The sequence below is a fragment of the Bison bison genome, unplaced genomic scaffold, assembly GCF_000754665.1.
Source record: "Bison bison bison isolate TAMUID 2011002044 unplaced genomic scaffold, Bison_UMD1.0 scf7180017864385, whole genome shotgun sequence".
Lineage (NCBI taxonomy): Eukaryota > Metazoa > Chordata > Mammalia > Artiodactyla > Bovidae > Bison > Bison bison.
In genome coordinates, this window is record NW_011494957.1 from 1,222,536 (window position 1) to 1,236,818 (window position 14,283).

Here is a 14,283-nt window from a genome sequence, read left to right on the forward strand (position 1 = left end):
TACCTACACTACTTCTATATGAAAAACTAACATTTGAGGACTGAAATTGGAAAAGTTCTTGAATCAGAAGTCAAGAGACCAAGTCACCAAGGCTGTCACTAAACTTGGTCATCCCTGGATAAGTTGGCCCCTCAAGTTTCAAGAGATTGGATATCACAAGAGTGAAAGTGAAGTCGCTCAGTCGTGTCCAACTCTGTGCGACCCCACAAACTGTAGCCTACCAGGCTTCTCAGTCCATGGGATTCTCCAGGCAAGGGTACTGGAGTGGGTTGCCATTTCCTTCTCCAGGATATCACGATGGCTCAGAGCTTTTCCAACACTTAGGTGCTGTGAAGTTGGTCATCCTAGAATGACATATATTGCAGTATCACTTGTGACACATAAATCTTAAATGCTTGCTGAAATATGACCAATGGCCAATTCTTACCCCATAGAGAGGAACGTATTGTCCATAGAATGACCCTTCATTCTACAGTAGGATAAAAATGTGCTTACTCTGGGTCTTTATCCAATTCTGTCTAAGGAATTATTCTCAAACTTCGGATTTCTGTTGAAGAACTTCACTGAGGTCCCCTAATTTATAAATTCACCTTTCTTAACACGTATATTCTTTACCATCTGCTACTGCTACTGCTAAGTCACTTCAGTCATGTCTGACTCTGTGCAACCCCATAGACGGCAGCCCACCAGGCTCCCCCGTCCCTGGGATTCTCCAGGCAAGAACAGTGGAGTGGGTTGCCATTTCCTTCTTCAATGTAGGAAAGTGAAAAGTGAAAGTGAAGTCGCTCAGTTGTGTCCGACTCTTAGCGACCCCATGGACTGCAGCCTACCAGGCTCCTCTGTCCATGGGATTTTCCAGGCAAGAGTACTGGAGTGGGATGCCATTGGCTTCTCCATTACCATCTGAGCCTATTACAAAAAATATTAGATTAAGTAAATGTCAAAAGATGTGAGTTCCAGTCTATCTCTAACACTCAACAAACTTTGTGACTCTTGGCAAATTAAACTCTCTGAGCCCCAGTATCCTCATCTGTGAAGTAACAGTAATACTTCCTATCCTCAAATGGAAAAACATAAAGGTTAGACAAGAGGTTACTCTTGAAAGCATTGCCAGCTTGCCTCCACTACAAGATTTGCCCTGACTTGTCTGGTGAATAGTAAGTTCTAAATAAATACTGTAGAATTTAAATATGCTTTAACATTCAAAACTCACTAGAAAACTGGCAGAGAAAGTGATTCTAACGGGACATGAATGTTTTATGTATGTTATTATTTATGAAGGTTGATTGTTTTGTTGATAATCATGAAAGTGGGAGATTAATGATGTATTGTTTTATGGCAATATGCACCAAATTTTTAGCAATAGAAGCCATATCAGTGACTATACTTTCAAAAGAACAATAATAACATGTTATTATCATTATTATTAATATCAAGGAATTGTGATAAATCTAAATATCCATGACTACGTATAAATTACCTTGGAATTTTAAAGTCCAGGTAATTATCACTAGATTAACAAACGTATATATAAAGAACTAAGCTATCTCAATATGGCTCAAATGAAAATAAATTACTGTTTAACAAAAATACATGTATAATAAAAATTAATAATTACTAAGCTCAGTTCTGAGATTTTAATAAATACTTTCTGATTTAATAAGAAGTTGAGATGAAACCTGACCCCTGGACAGAGGATTTCAAATAGAAAGAGAATCTATCCTTTCATTTCACTATGAAATTCAAGATCCTTTCAGACTAATTATACATTCTCTGTTATAGCCTTATCTAATGTTAATATTTATGGTTTTATTTTTTTGATATTCTTTCTTGTTTTTATATGCAACAGAATAATCTCTAATTAGAAATCTATGTTATTTTTAACACACATTTAAGTAGGATTAAATTTGTCTACATGAAACATCTTAAGGTTAAGAATCTTCCTACTCATATTTTTCAATTATAAATCAAATTTGATTTTTTTGATACTCTTCCAATATTTTATGTTCCTCTCTACAAGAAAAATTCAAAAAGGGGAGCACATTTTCCTATAGTTTAGACTGAACAGTTTTTTTGTATGTTTTAATAAATACAGTTGTTTTGCCTTTTGTAGTTAAAAAAAAAAGGTAAGCTTTCTTCCCAGAACACTTTTGAACACTTTTCTCCTAGTCAAGAGTTGGTTAAAAAGTGATAATGTATTCCTTAAAACTGAAGGAAAAATAGCAAATATGGCAAACTACTGAGAATCTACTGATATACCTTGTAAGCATATAATCTGTCATCTGGACATAACTATTTATCAATGTTTATTCACATCAAAAGGAAACATTTTACCATCTTTGTAATTTAAGATATATTTTAAAACTGTGAAAAAAGTAATTTACTTTCAAAAGTATTTTTTTTGTTGTTGTTTTTAAACATCTATTTCTGCTTTATTGACTATGCCAAAGCCTTTGACTGTGTGGATCACAATAAACTGTGGAAAATTCTGAAAGACATGGGAATACCAGACCACCTGACCTGCCTCTTGAGAAACCTACATGCAGGTCAGGAAGCAACAGTTAGAACTGGACATGGAACAACAGTTCAGTTCAAAAGTATTTTATGAATTACTCTACTTAATATGTTTCTTCTTGAAGAATTTAGTGTGTCAGATTAGCAAAAGCATAGAACAATTACCCTTAGCTACCCCATGGACTGCAGCCTACCAGGCTCCTGCATCCATGGGATTTTCCAGCCAAGAGTACTGGAGTAGGGTGCCATTGTCTTCTCCATAACTTTAAATACTTACATAATAATCTACTTAAACTGTGGACTAACTGCCCCACTCTGACTCTATCTGTCACCCAAGGTTTTTTACATTCTTAGATCAATTAAGGGATCCATTTGTTGGAACTGTGCTTTGCAGTCACTAGAATAATTTCCACTCATATGTTGTTTTTATTTTAAAACCTGGGAATGCTTCATGTTGGTAGTGTTTTCAAATAAAATTGATTTTTTACTCATTCTCTGGGCAATTTCAGTAGAAAGACATTTTTAAAATTCTGTCCTCTTTCTTAAAGACTTGAGGACATATGTGGGTAAAATACTTTATTTTATTTTAAATCCTTCTTCCTTCATGAAAACAATATTTGAAATATCTAAACTGTCACAACTCCAAACAGATGGCAGAACAACTGTGACTAACAGGTTTTCCTCTGAGATTTCTTCATTATCTAATCTTAATGAGGAAGCAATGTTTACAAATGGATAGCTAAAGCACTTAAAACATGAAAAAGCAATTTTTTAAAGCTAACAGTTAAAATAAGGCCTCAGGCTTTATCCTTGGCAGGAAGTATTCAGTTGACAAAGAACTTAGTAAGCATCTTCATCCCCTCCTCCCCCTACCCCCTCACTATGTAGGTGAAGACGCTTAACCCCAGTGGAAGAAGGTGGTCAAGGCGTCAGTCAGGACCTTGACTGATGAGGCACCTAGGATGGTGCCTGTCTCTTCATTGTTCCTTGGGTCCCTCTGACGTCTGTCTTTTGGGTTCCTTTAGAAGGGGGAATTGAGTTTAATACTAAATTTCCTATGTTTAAGAGATACTATTTCTTTCCCATTCATGCCTCATTTATCTCATTAAAATTGGGAAACTATTCAGTGGCTAAAAATCTCAATGGAAAAATTATACAAGAAGCCAATGATGTATTAATTAAAATGTAAACTTAGTGAAGAGTGAGGGAAACCAGCTGAGAAGGAGGCAGAGAGGAGAGAGAGACCAAAAGACTGGAAAGAGTCAGAGAGAGATGTAAAGAAAGTGAAAAAGAAAGGAGAAAATAAGAAGATTTGTTTCTCTTCATTTTCTGGATCTTAGAAATGTATTACAATTCTTATTTTAAAAAAAAAGTAGATTTCAAAATTTGAGGAGAACATTTCTGAAAATAGCCTGTGTTAACCCTGATCCATTTTACAAATACGTGCTTGTCACACATGATGTAAAGATCCTGTGCAGGCCTTCTGCTGTGAGAGCAAGTCCTTGGATGCTTTGCCATTTTAAAAAGGTCTTTCCAGGTTTCTGTAACAGGGCATTGCCTGAGATTCCCAGGAATGAAGTCCCTTAGTATTTCACAGTAGAAAATTTTGTGACTAAACCAGACACTTAATATTGTTACATCAGTGAAAAAATCATCACTCTGTCATAGTCATCTTGAGTACATTTGTTCACTGTTAGCTTTAAGAATGAATGTTCCTGGGATGTCAATCTGATTGCTGACATTAAAATTATACCTATGAAAGTCTGTTTTCCACTCTCCTTTGGAAAATTTGACTAAATAAATCAACCCAGTGACTTTATATTTAGAACTTTTTATGCTTCCCATCAACACGATGCTACATGAATCATACATGAAACGTATAATGAAGGCTATCCACCACCGTGACACACACTGCCTGGATCCTTGCACTGATTACAGCATACTCAAGATTGCTGAACCCTGCAATATCACCTAAGAGGACAAACGTAGTAAAACTATTCATGAATGCCTAAATTTAGCTATTATTTAAAGATTTGTTAGAAATAGTAAATAGGATACCGTCACTTAATTAAATGTGTCATTTCAGAAGCTTCTCTTATCTGACATGCCCCAAAGGACTAACGGGTGAAAGCTGTAAAAATTTTGAAGGAGAACACCACACAATACTACATTTTATAAATCCTATCTCATTTCCCCTGGAATACATGAAACCAGATCTTAATTGCTAATATTACCAAACTCAAATATCAATCATACATACCAGTTTGACATGAAAGCTCTAGGCATTTTAAAAAGAAATTAAGTTACAGCAAACTCTGATAAGTAAGCAAAATGAAAGTACAGGCAGGAGGGTACGTTACTTACCTTGTTCTATACTGAAAGTTCCTCTCAGATCTAGGGGAGTGTACTATAAGCTCTAATAGAGACGTGGAGAGGGTGTCTTTATGACAGCCTTTGAATCAAACAGTAACCAAGTGGTTTAAGTAGAAACATATATTTTGAAAGGTTAATCCACCCATACACAGGGAAACCCCGTTTTAAGAAAGTCAGTCTGCTGCCAACAGGCTATTAATATACTCACCTCCCAGATACAAACACAACCTACAGATAAAAGATTCACAACCTATGTGAAAATACCACAGAGGATTCCCTCTGAGTCGCTATGTTGTAATGGAAACACAAGAAAACAATATACCTCTTCAGGCACTTGGGGTACTACAGGAAATCCACCTGCCCACTTAATGGAAAAGTTATATCAGCTTAATAGGGCCACAACACACAAACATCAATGTAGAATTAGTATAATTTACTGTAAGGACCACATAGGTCACACACTCATTTCTAGGAATGTTCCTCTGTTTCATCTTCCTATTTCTTTCCCTGAGAGAGCTAGCACCCAGGTTAACATTTAAATACTTGTTCTTTAAAGTAATTTAGAAATAAACCCACTCCCTTTAAAAAAAAAAAAAAAAAAGAGTTGCTGAGTGTTTTCTTAGAGGAGAAATTGTATTTACGGCCTCTGTGTTGCTTCACCAGCATTACAGGATAGGAATTATGTATATTTTTTCTCATCATACAAGAAAATACTTTATGTAATTATTAGCAGTGGCAAACCTCTCCAAAGCAATAAAAAGTTTGTCTGAGTTCAGAAATGAAATCATTGTGGATAAAATACCCAACAGGTATTATTAGTGGTTATTTATATCATTTGATTATATTGATGTATTAATTTATCTGGTAGTCATGGTGAGAGTAAGTAACAACCAATAGCATGTGGGCAACAACTGGAGAAGTCAGACTGTATCAGAGTTTGACTGTTGGTATATTTCAGCTTTTATCACAACAGGCATTATACTTCAGAAAAACAGATTGACATCATGAGAAGATCCCACTTTTATAATTCCACTTCTACAAACACACTTTAGAAAGTCAATGAATTTCAAAGAGGACTTTGACTTTTTTTAATGACAAAAATGTTAAAAATATCAATTTTGAGTGGCAAAATCATGACTGTTGTATTTTTTTTCTTTTTTCCCCTGTATTTTCAAAAATTTTTAGAAGAAAAAAATCTATAATGCAATGTAGATTGCATATACCATCAACTTAAAAAATCTAAACAGAAACTAAGAAGTATGCAATCTGTCTTTAATCTGAGTTACTAAAGTAAACATATTTGATATGAAAATACCAATATTGTTATTTTAAGATCTCCTGAAGTCTTTATAACATGTCTTCTAAAAGGTCTTTCGAATTAACACAAAATTACATTTACCCAGTCAGTTTCTTTCCATGTGAGAAAAATAATTAGTATTTCACAAGAGTATGCCATTTTAGTGTAATACCAAAAGAGCAAGGAGACATTTATGAGGTGACAGCAATAAGGTGGAAAGTCAAGTTATTCTTATAGACTGGAAGTTTTAGATCTAACTGATACTTTCATTTTCTGAAATTTCTTTTAAAACTACAGAGTGCTATACAAATGCATACACAATTGCTGTTATTAATTGCCAACCTAGATAGTATATTGAAAAGCAGAGACATTACTTTGCCAACAAAGGTCCCTTTAGTCAAGGCTATGGTTTTTCCAGTGGTCATGTATGGATGTGAGAGTTGAACTGTGAAGAAAGCTGAGCGCCGAAGAATTGCTGCTTTTGAACTATGGTGTTGGAGAAGACTCTTGAGAGCCCCTTGGACTGCAAGGAGATCCAACCAGTCCATTCTAAAGGAGATCAGCCCTGGGTGTTCTTTGGAAGGAATGATGTTAAAGCTGAAACTCCAGTACTTTGGCCACCTCATGTGAAGAGTTGACTCATTGGAAAAGACTCTGATACTGGGAGGGATTGGGGGCAGGAGGAAAAGGGGAGGACGGAGGATGAGATGGCTGGATGGCATCACTGACTCGATGGACATGAGTCTGGGTGAACTCCGGGAGATGGTGATGGACAGGGAGGCCTGGCGTGCTTCGATTCATGGGGTCACAAAGAGTCGGACACGACTGAGCGACTGATTAAAACTTTGAAGTATTCCCAGAATGAGTCTCAGGACCAACGTTGGGATGATCCTATAAATTAAAGTATGTGGAGAGAACATAGAAGTTTCTTTCAGAATTTATTGAAGATTAAGCAAGATTATTTCCATTTAAATCTATGGGCTAGAGGACTTCCCTGGTGGTCTAGTGTTTAAGAATCTTCCTGCCAATTCAGGGAACATGGGTTCGATCTCTAGTGTAAGAAGGTTCCACATGCCTCAGGGCAACTAAGCAGATAAGCTGCAACTGAGCCTGAATGTTGAAACTAACTAAATAATTTTTTTTTTAAATTGAAAAAAAACACACAAAACTATGAGATGGACAATGGTGGTGGTGGTTCTAGTCAATGGAAGATGGAGTAGACATCATTTTCATTTACTTCATGAAAATGTTGGAGAAGGGAGAGTCTCTAAAACACAAGGACAGATCTTCTTATCTCAACCTCCCACCACTCTGACTGTGAAAGGGAAGCTGGACCTTCCCTAGAATCCTGTCCTGAAGTAAAGGTATTACTGGTCCATAAAGCACTGTATTGCTTAGGGTACACATCTAAGCCAGTTAACATCAACTGCAAGCAAAAGGTGGTGATCTGCTGACCAAACGATTTTTACTGTTCACAAAAGAGCATTTTGTTTAGAGGTTTACCTTCAGGGAAAAATAAGGAAATGAGCTAGACTAGTACCTAAAGTGATTGATCCAAAATTAATTTCACATGGTTTGAGGGCACAAGTGTCTGAGGGAAAAGGCGAGGAATGGAGAAAATGAGACTTGGTTAAGAAAGACAAGGCCACTGAGAGTTGAGTTTGGGAAAAGAAAAGTTATATTCAATATTTCATCCTTTGTCTGGAAGTAATATGAAGAGTATTAAAGAGGCTAAGGAAAGGAAGTTTTCCAGCTTTAGGTTTGAGAAAGGGCAAGTCCAATCTGTCTTTAAAGATGAGCTGAACGTGTCACTCAATAATCAGGCTCCCATGGACCTCAGCTGCACCTCCCGTGCAGCCGTCCACAGGCGTCCTCAGGAAGACAAAGCGTTTCCACATGCTTGCTCTCTGGCGTGATTCCAGACTTCTCTCCCTCTCTACCACTTACTCATGTTCCTTTTCCTCTCAACTTCTTAACTTCCCAGATTCTCAATCGTAAGATTGGCGATTGAATGGAGACAATTCATGTAGGTACCACCGTTGAGAAATTCACATCTGAAGGCTTTATTGTCATAAGGTTTTTTAAGAAATGTGGTAAAACCAACCCAGCAATGTTTGTCCCATTAAAATGCAGTGTCCTTGGGAGTTGTTCAAAATAGATTCTGTCTGTTGGGTGAGAGCTTTCTGCAGGTTGGAGACTTTTGATAGTCCTCCAGAGTCCTTCAAGAGGGAGGCCATGGCCTCTTGCCAAACTTTGGTCATCGTTTCCCTGAGAGATTCAAACCAGAGAATTTATTTCCATTACAACTTCAGGACATCACCTGTGATATTACTTACAGGATGGGGACAGTTGTGCCAGGAGCCCCAGCTGGATGGCTATCAAACCAGAAGAGTAATATCATGACTTCTGCTCTACTGTCTCCTAGCGTAGTTTATGAAGAATAGACATTAGTATTAATTTGGGCTTTTGTATCTCTGTTCATTCTGTTCTAGTGCCAGTTGTCTCACTGTTTATACTCTGCACTGTTCACTGAACCTAGGGTAGGCAAGGCGTGAGCTAAGAGGGTGGAAGGAGACTAGAGGAGCTGTAGGAACTGCAGGCACGTTTGTTCTCTCTTGGCAGCGGCCACAGCACAACCTAACACAACACAACCTCTCTCCTGACTGGCACAGCAGCCACACCTGTGTTCTCTCCTGGCTGACGCCAGCTGCAACAGTAAACACGCTGTATTCTTTCCTCTCTGGTGGATTGAAGGGACGCAGCCGTGAGGCAGCAGTAATTCCCGCCATTTTATGGGTGGGGCTCATATGTCTATATCACCCAGAGCAGCTCCTCACCGTAGTGCTATAAGATATCTCAGCCGTTGTATAATTATTTACAAAACGTGGGGGGGAGAGAGCCTGAACGTGCCATCTTCGCTAATTTGCTCTCTCCCCACAGCTTTCTACTTCATACAAGATGGCATTTTTTTTCCTCTCAAATTCCCATAACAACCAGGATTAGAGCTGAAATTAGAGCTGATTAGAAATTTGATAAAATTTCACCTGGGTAAAAACTGACACAGAAAACAATTTTTTTCATCACTTGGTAAAATCGAATACTTTTCCATGAAGCTCTAGGAACAGCTATACTCATGGGACAGTGGTAAAATTTGGTTTTTGTACATTTTTTTTTTCAATAAAACTATCATTTTAAGAAAATGAGTATTTCCATACATTTTCACTGAGTTCTTCCTCATTACCATGTGTATGTATGTGTGTGTTTGCGTGCTGTTTTAAAAAAAGACTCCAGTATAGATAACAAAGGGTTGAACAGCAAATAATATAAATCATTAAAATATCACAGATCTACTTTTTGGTAAGGTTGAGATTCAACTTAAAAAAAAAAAATTCTGCCAAAAAGAAGATATATCAGGCAAACAATTGAGTGGGAGAAGAGGCATAGATCTCATTTCTAAAGAGAATGAAAGAATGGATATGAATCATGGATCTAGATAAATCAGAAATGCAGCTGTTTGGAACCTAAGTCTCCTTATTGCTCTACAGCAGGCCTAAAGACGTGATGATCTTTAAAGAGCAACCCCTTTGTTGCCACTGCAGAGACATCTCAAGGGAACTCTTTGACACTCGGCCCCTTAGACTTTTACCCTCAACAAGACTGTATCCCTTCTGTTTCTGATACTCATGAGTAAAATTTCTCATCCGAATTCAGGAATCATACCTGTTTTCAACATTAAACTTGCTTTGATCATTCCTATCTTAACAGGAATTACCACCCAAAGAGCATTCACTTAGAAATCAGGCATTTTGGACCAAATTTTATAAGACCAACAGTGAATATACATTCTCCATCTGTGCAAAAGCTGAGTTTGGGTATTGGAAGGCCTACACATCCTATTGAAGAGACATTTTTCTTATAGCAGTTTCTTGTTTACAGTTGAAAATCTAAAACAGAAAAATAATCTCTGATCATAAGTTCTGATTTCCACCTTCTGTGACCCTCACTTAAAGCCAATTGGTCTCATGTGATCTTCAGATCTTAACTCCAAATCCATAGCATCATGGGGTTCACACACTTGGGAATAGACAGGAACTTTTGTAGAAACAGTTCCTAAAATGGATATTTCAAGGAAAAGTCATTTACTTTGCTAAAGTTTGGGAGAGGCCATAAGTGTTTTATCCCATAGGACTCAGAAGGTTATAAACAAATGTAAGACTTTACCTTCAGCACTTTGAAACTCACAAAATAATTTTGAAGCTTGTATTGGAAATAATTTTGTACACAAAAGAATAAAATGCTAAGATCTGTTTATAGAAGTTTAATTTAAGCCAATGCATTATTCTGTGGCATTAATCCTAACAACCTCACTACAAACTGCATTCATTTAACCCCTGGAGATTCAGTTCCTTTACCTAAAAATGAGATTGAACCAGATGATGCCTGAAAATCCCATTCAGGTCAAAGATACTATAATTTGATATCACCCTAAATAGTAAACAATACATTTCCATTTTGATTGGTTTTATGCTTTTTCAATTCTCTTGTATAGTTGAGGAAAAAAAATTACAAAATTTTAACCCTCCTATTGTTGTGCAGTGTGTCTACTCTGAGTTGATTTTACTCATGGAATTATATTAACTCTTTCAGCTCTTAAACCAAAGTATCAGACAGAAGAGTTGAATTCCCAGCACAGTTAAAACGCTTTATACTGGAATGCATAATCTACTGCCAAGGAGTAACTAGGCCTTGGGAAAAATTATCGTGTCCTCCAATTGAAGCTCAAACTTCAATTTATTGTTCTGTAAAAATATTTAACTGTAAAGGAAAGCACTTCACTTTGAAGGATATTTTCTCTATTTTACAAAGATGCTAATTTGAGAAAGTCAAGAGTAAACAAGGAAAATAATACTTTTTCCTTGAATTTAAAAATTACAAATGTCAAACATACGACTTATGCAAAGTTTAAGAATAATAAAACTACATTAAAGAAAGAAAAAAATGGAGAGGTAACTCCTGATACAAGGCTGTGATTTCCAAATATAATGCATTTTTAGATGATTTAGGCCATGTTCCTCCAATTTTTTTCTTGTTGGTACACGTAACAATTGGTGTCATTATTGAGCATAATATTTTGTTACTGAATGAAATCAACCAGTATTACTATTGACAATAATATTTTTTGATCGGGTAAAGTAGGAACTGAACTTCCTGCAGTTCAATAAATTATATTTTCTTCTTTATATACTAGAATGGACATAGATAATTAACCAAATTATAAGTTAAAGATATTTTCATGGTCATTCTCTCTGGTTTTTAAAATTGTGCATAATGAGCCATGTGATATGAAAATAAACACATAGAGACAGAGACTGTTGCTGAGATTAAGCCAAGTTTATAAGAAAAATTATCTTGGGTAATTTGATAACTTATCTTTGTTGTGTGGCATGATAGTTAAATATAAATGGAAGCAGTTTACATTTATGAATTTGATGAGGTTAATTGGGATAATGACTAGTAGTAATTTCAGATCATCAGTTACGTCCCACATACTTTACAAACATTTAACGTAAGGCCTTTGGACCATCAAAAAGCTTGTAAGAAAGGCAGAATCTCAGGCCCCATTCCAAACTTACTAAATGAAAATCTGCTTTTTCACAAGATATCCAGGTAGGTATGAGAGGGAATCTTATTAATGAACGATAAAATCTGAGATGATGAAAGTGAAAGATGAGAGTGAAAAAGTTGGCTTAAAACTCAGCATTCAGAAAATGAAGAACATGGTATCCAGTCCCATCACTTCATGGTAAATAGATGGGGAAACAATGGGAACAGTGAGAGACTTTATTTTTTGGGGCTCCAAAAATCACTGCAGATGGTGACTGCAGCCATGAAATTAAAAGATGCTTGCTCCTTGGATGAAAAGCTATGACCAACCTAGACAGCATATTAAAAAGCAGAGACATTACTTTGCCAACAAAGGTCTGTCTCAGCAAAGCTATGGTTTTTCCAGTAGTCATTTATGGATGTGAGAGTTGGACTATAAAGAAAGCTGAGCATCAAAGAATTGGTGCTTTTAAAGTGTGGTGTTGGACAAGACTCTTGAGAGTCCCTTGGACAGCAAGGAGATCCAACCAGTCCATCCTAAAGGAAATCAGTCCTGAATATTCATTGGAAGGATTGATGCTGAAGCTGAAACTCCAATACTTTGGCCACCTGATACGAAGAACCAACTCACTGGAAAAGACTCTGTTGCTGGGAAAGACTGAAGGCTGAAGGAGAAGGGGATGACAGAGGATGAGATGGTTGGATGTCATCATCGACTTGATGAACATGAGTTTGAGCAAGCTCTGGGAGTTGGTGATGGACAGGGAGGCCTGGTGTGCTGCAGTCCATGGGGTCGCAAAAAGTCAGACACGACTGAGCAACTGAACTGAACTGAAAGTCTGAGAAAGAACACATTATCTCATTTATTCTTTTCAGTAACTAGCCCCCTGTTGGCTTCCCTGATGGCTCAGTGGTAAAGAATCCACACTTGATGCAGGAAAACCTGGTTCAATCCCTGGTTCAAGAAGATACCCTGGAGAAGAAAATGACAATCCCCTCCAGGATTCTTGCCTGGGAAATCCCATGGGGAGAGGAGGCTGAATGACTAAGCACACACACACATATGGGAAGATGCAAGAGCTTAGGCTCATTGAAATCTCTCCTTTGATGTGCACCTTAGCTATCTTGGGCCAGTGTCTTGAATCCCCTCCAATTGGAGTGGGAAGTTGAAGCCATGAGAATTCTAGTCACTGTACTTGGAATCACTTGTTCTTGGGAGTTGAGATCATTCTACACGGTGTTCATGTCTCTGAGATCATGAGCCTGAGACTTCCATACTGTCCTGTGTCACTGATAAAGCTTAACAAGACTCAATCTTCTCCTTAGGCTCTTAGAGATACATACTGTCTGAATTTCTTTGGTTTATGGTGAAATACCTTATGCCCATAATTCAAAGCTTGCTTGATTACAAGTTACATGGTAATAGCCACCTCCATGAAGAATCTGGGATCAATTAGTGAAACAGAGCCACAGGTCTACAATCATCAAATCAAGAAGCATACCCACATAGGTATACGTTACTTCTCAGGAAACAGAGCTTCATGGATGTTGGGTGAAAAGTGATGACAGCTCGACAATTTCATAAGAGAAATACTGAGTTTTCCTTAAGTTATTGAAGCAACACAATATCATGTAAATTTTATTCTCTATCTGACGGAGCCAATTTTGAACTATGCATTTATCTGCTTATTGCAATTCCGATTTCAGTAACATCTCGTTAGTGTTTCATTGGCTTCCCAGGTGGCTCAGTGGTAATGAATTTGCTTGCCAATGCAGGAGATGCAGGAGACGTGGGTTCAATCCCTGGGTTGGGAATAACCCCTGAAGGAGAAAATGGCAACCCACTCCAGTATTCTCGCCTGGAAAATCCTATGGGCAGAGGAGCCAGGTTCCCACCAGGCTCCTCTGTGACTTGTGTGACTTGTAATCAAGATTCTACAAAAAGAGAGCAAACAGGCTTAGAAATGATACAACTTGGCTTCCTACCTGTTAAATCAGCAAAGCAAGGTACACAGTCCAGGCGCAGAGCACAGAGAAATAGACTCTACCCTACTATTGGGAGAAGAAAGGCAACTTTTCAGTCTTTCCCAGTAAGAGGAGGGACATGCAACTTAGATGCCCCATCTCCTGCCTCATTAAGACCAGCAGCCCCCCAAAGCTTGACTGCCTTTCTCGACCGGCTGCTGACTGCCAACATACATGAGTTCCACTGACACAAAAGTTGCCTGTCTGAGCCCAGGACAATGCACAGAAATGTGAGTTAAACAATTAGCCATTTTATTCCATCACTAAGTTTTAGAGTGATTTGCTTCACAGCAAAAACTAAGTGATAGACTGGCCTATGAGATACTAAAGAATGTACACTAACACTGAACTTTAAATCCGTTTTTATTTTTGTCTTTTGAGAAACATGAAAGGGTATCCAACTCACAGCTCACAGCCTCACTTCTGAGAAAAATAAACAAAACAGCACAAACCGTCCCCTATCCTTCACT

At 37.5% G+C, this 14,283-nt stretch overlaps 1 protein-coding gene across 5 annotated transcripts in view; it reads right to left on the minus strand.

The window, feature by feature from the left end:
- The window catches only part of TNIP3 (TNFAIP3 interacting protein 3), a 116,593-nt gene extending 111,628 nt beyond the window's left edge, over positions 1-4,965 (minus strand). For 4 of the 5 annotated variants that reach the window (XM_010858323.1, XM_010858324.1, XM_010858325.1 and 1 more), the window contains exon 1: positions 4,879-4,965. The gene's annotated coding sequence lies outside the window, so the exon portion shown is untranslated. The remainder of the gene's footprint in view (positions 1-4,878) is intronic. The other variant, XM_010858322.1, reaches the window with a different exon arrangement.
- Between the last annotated feature and the right edge of the window lie 9,318 nt (positions 4,966-14,283).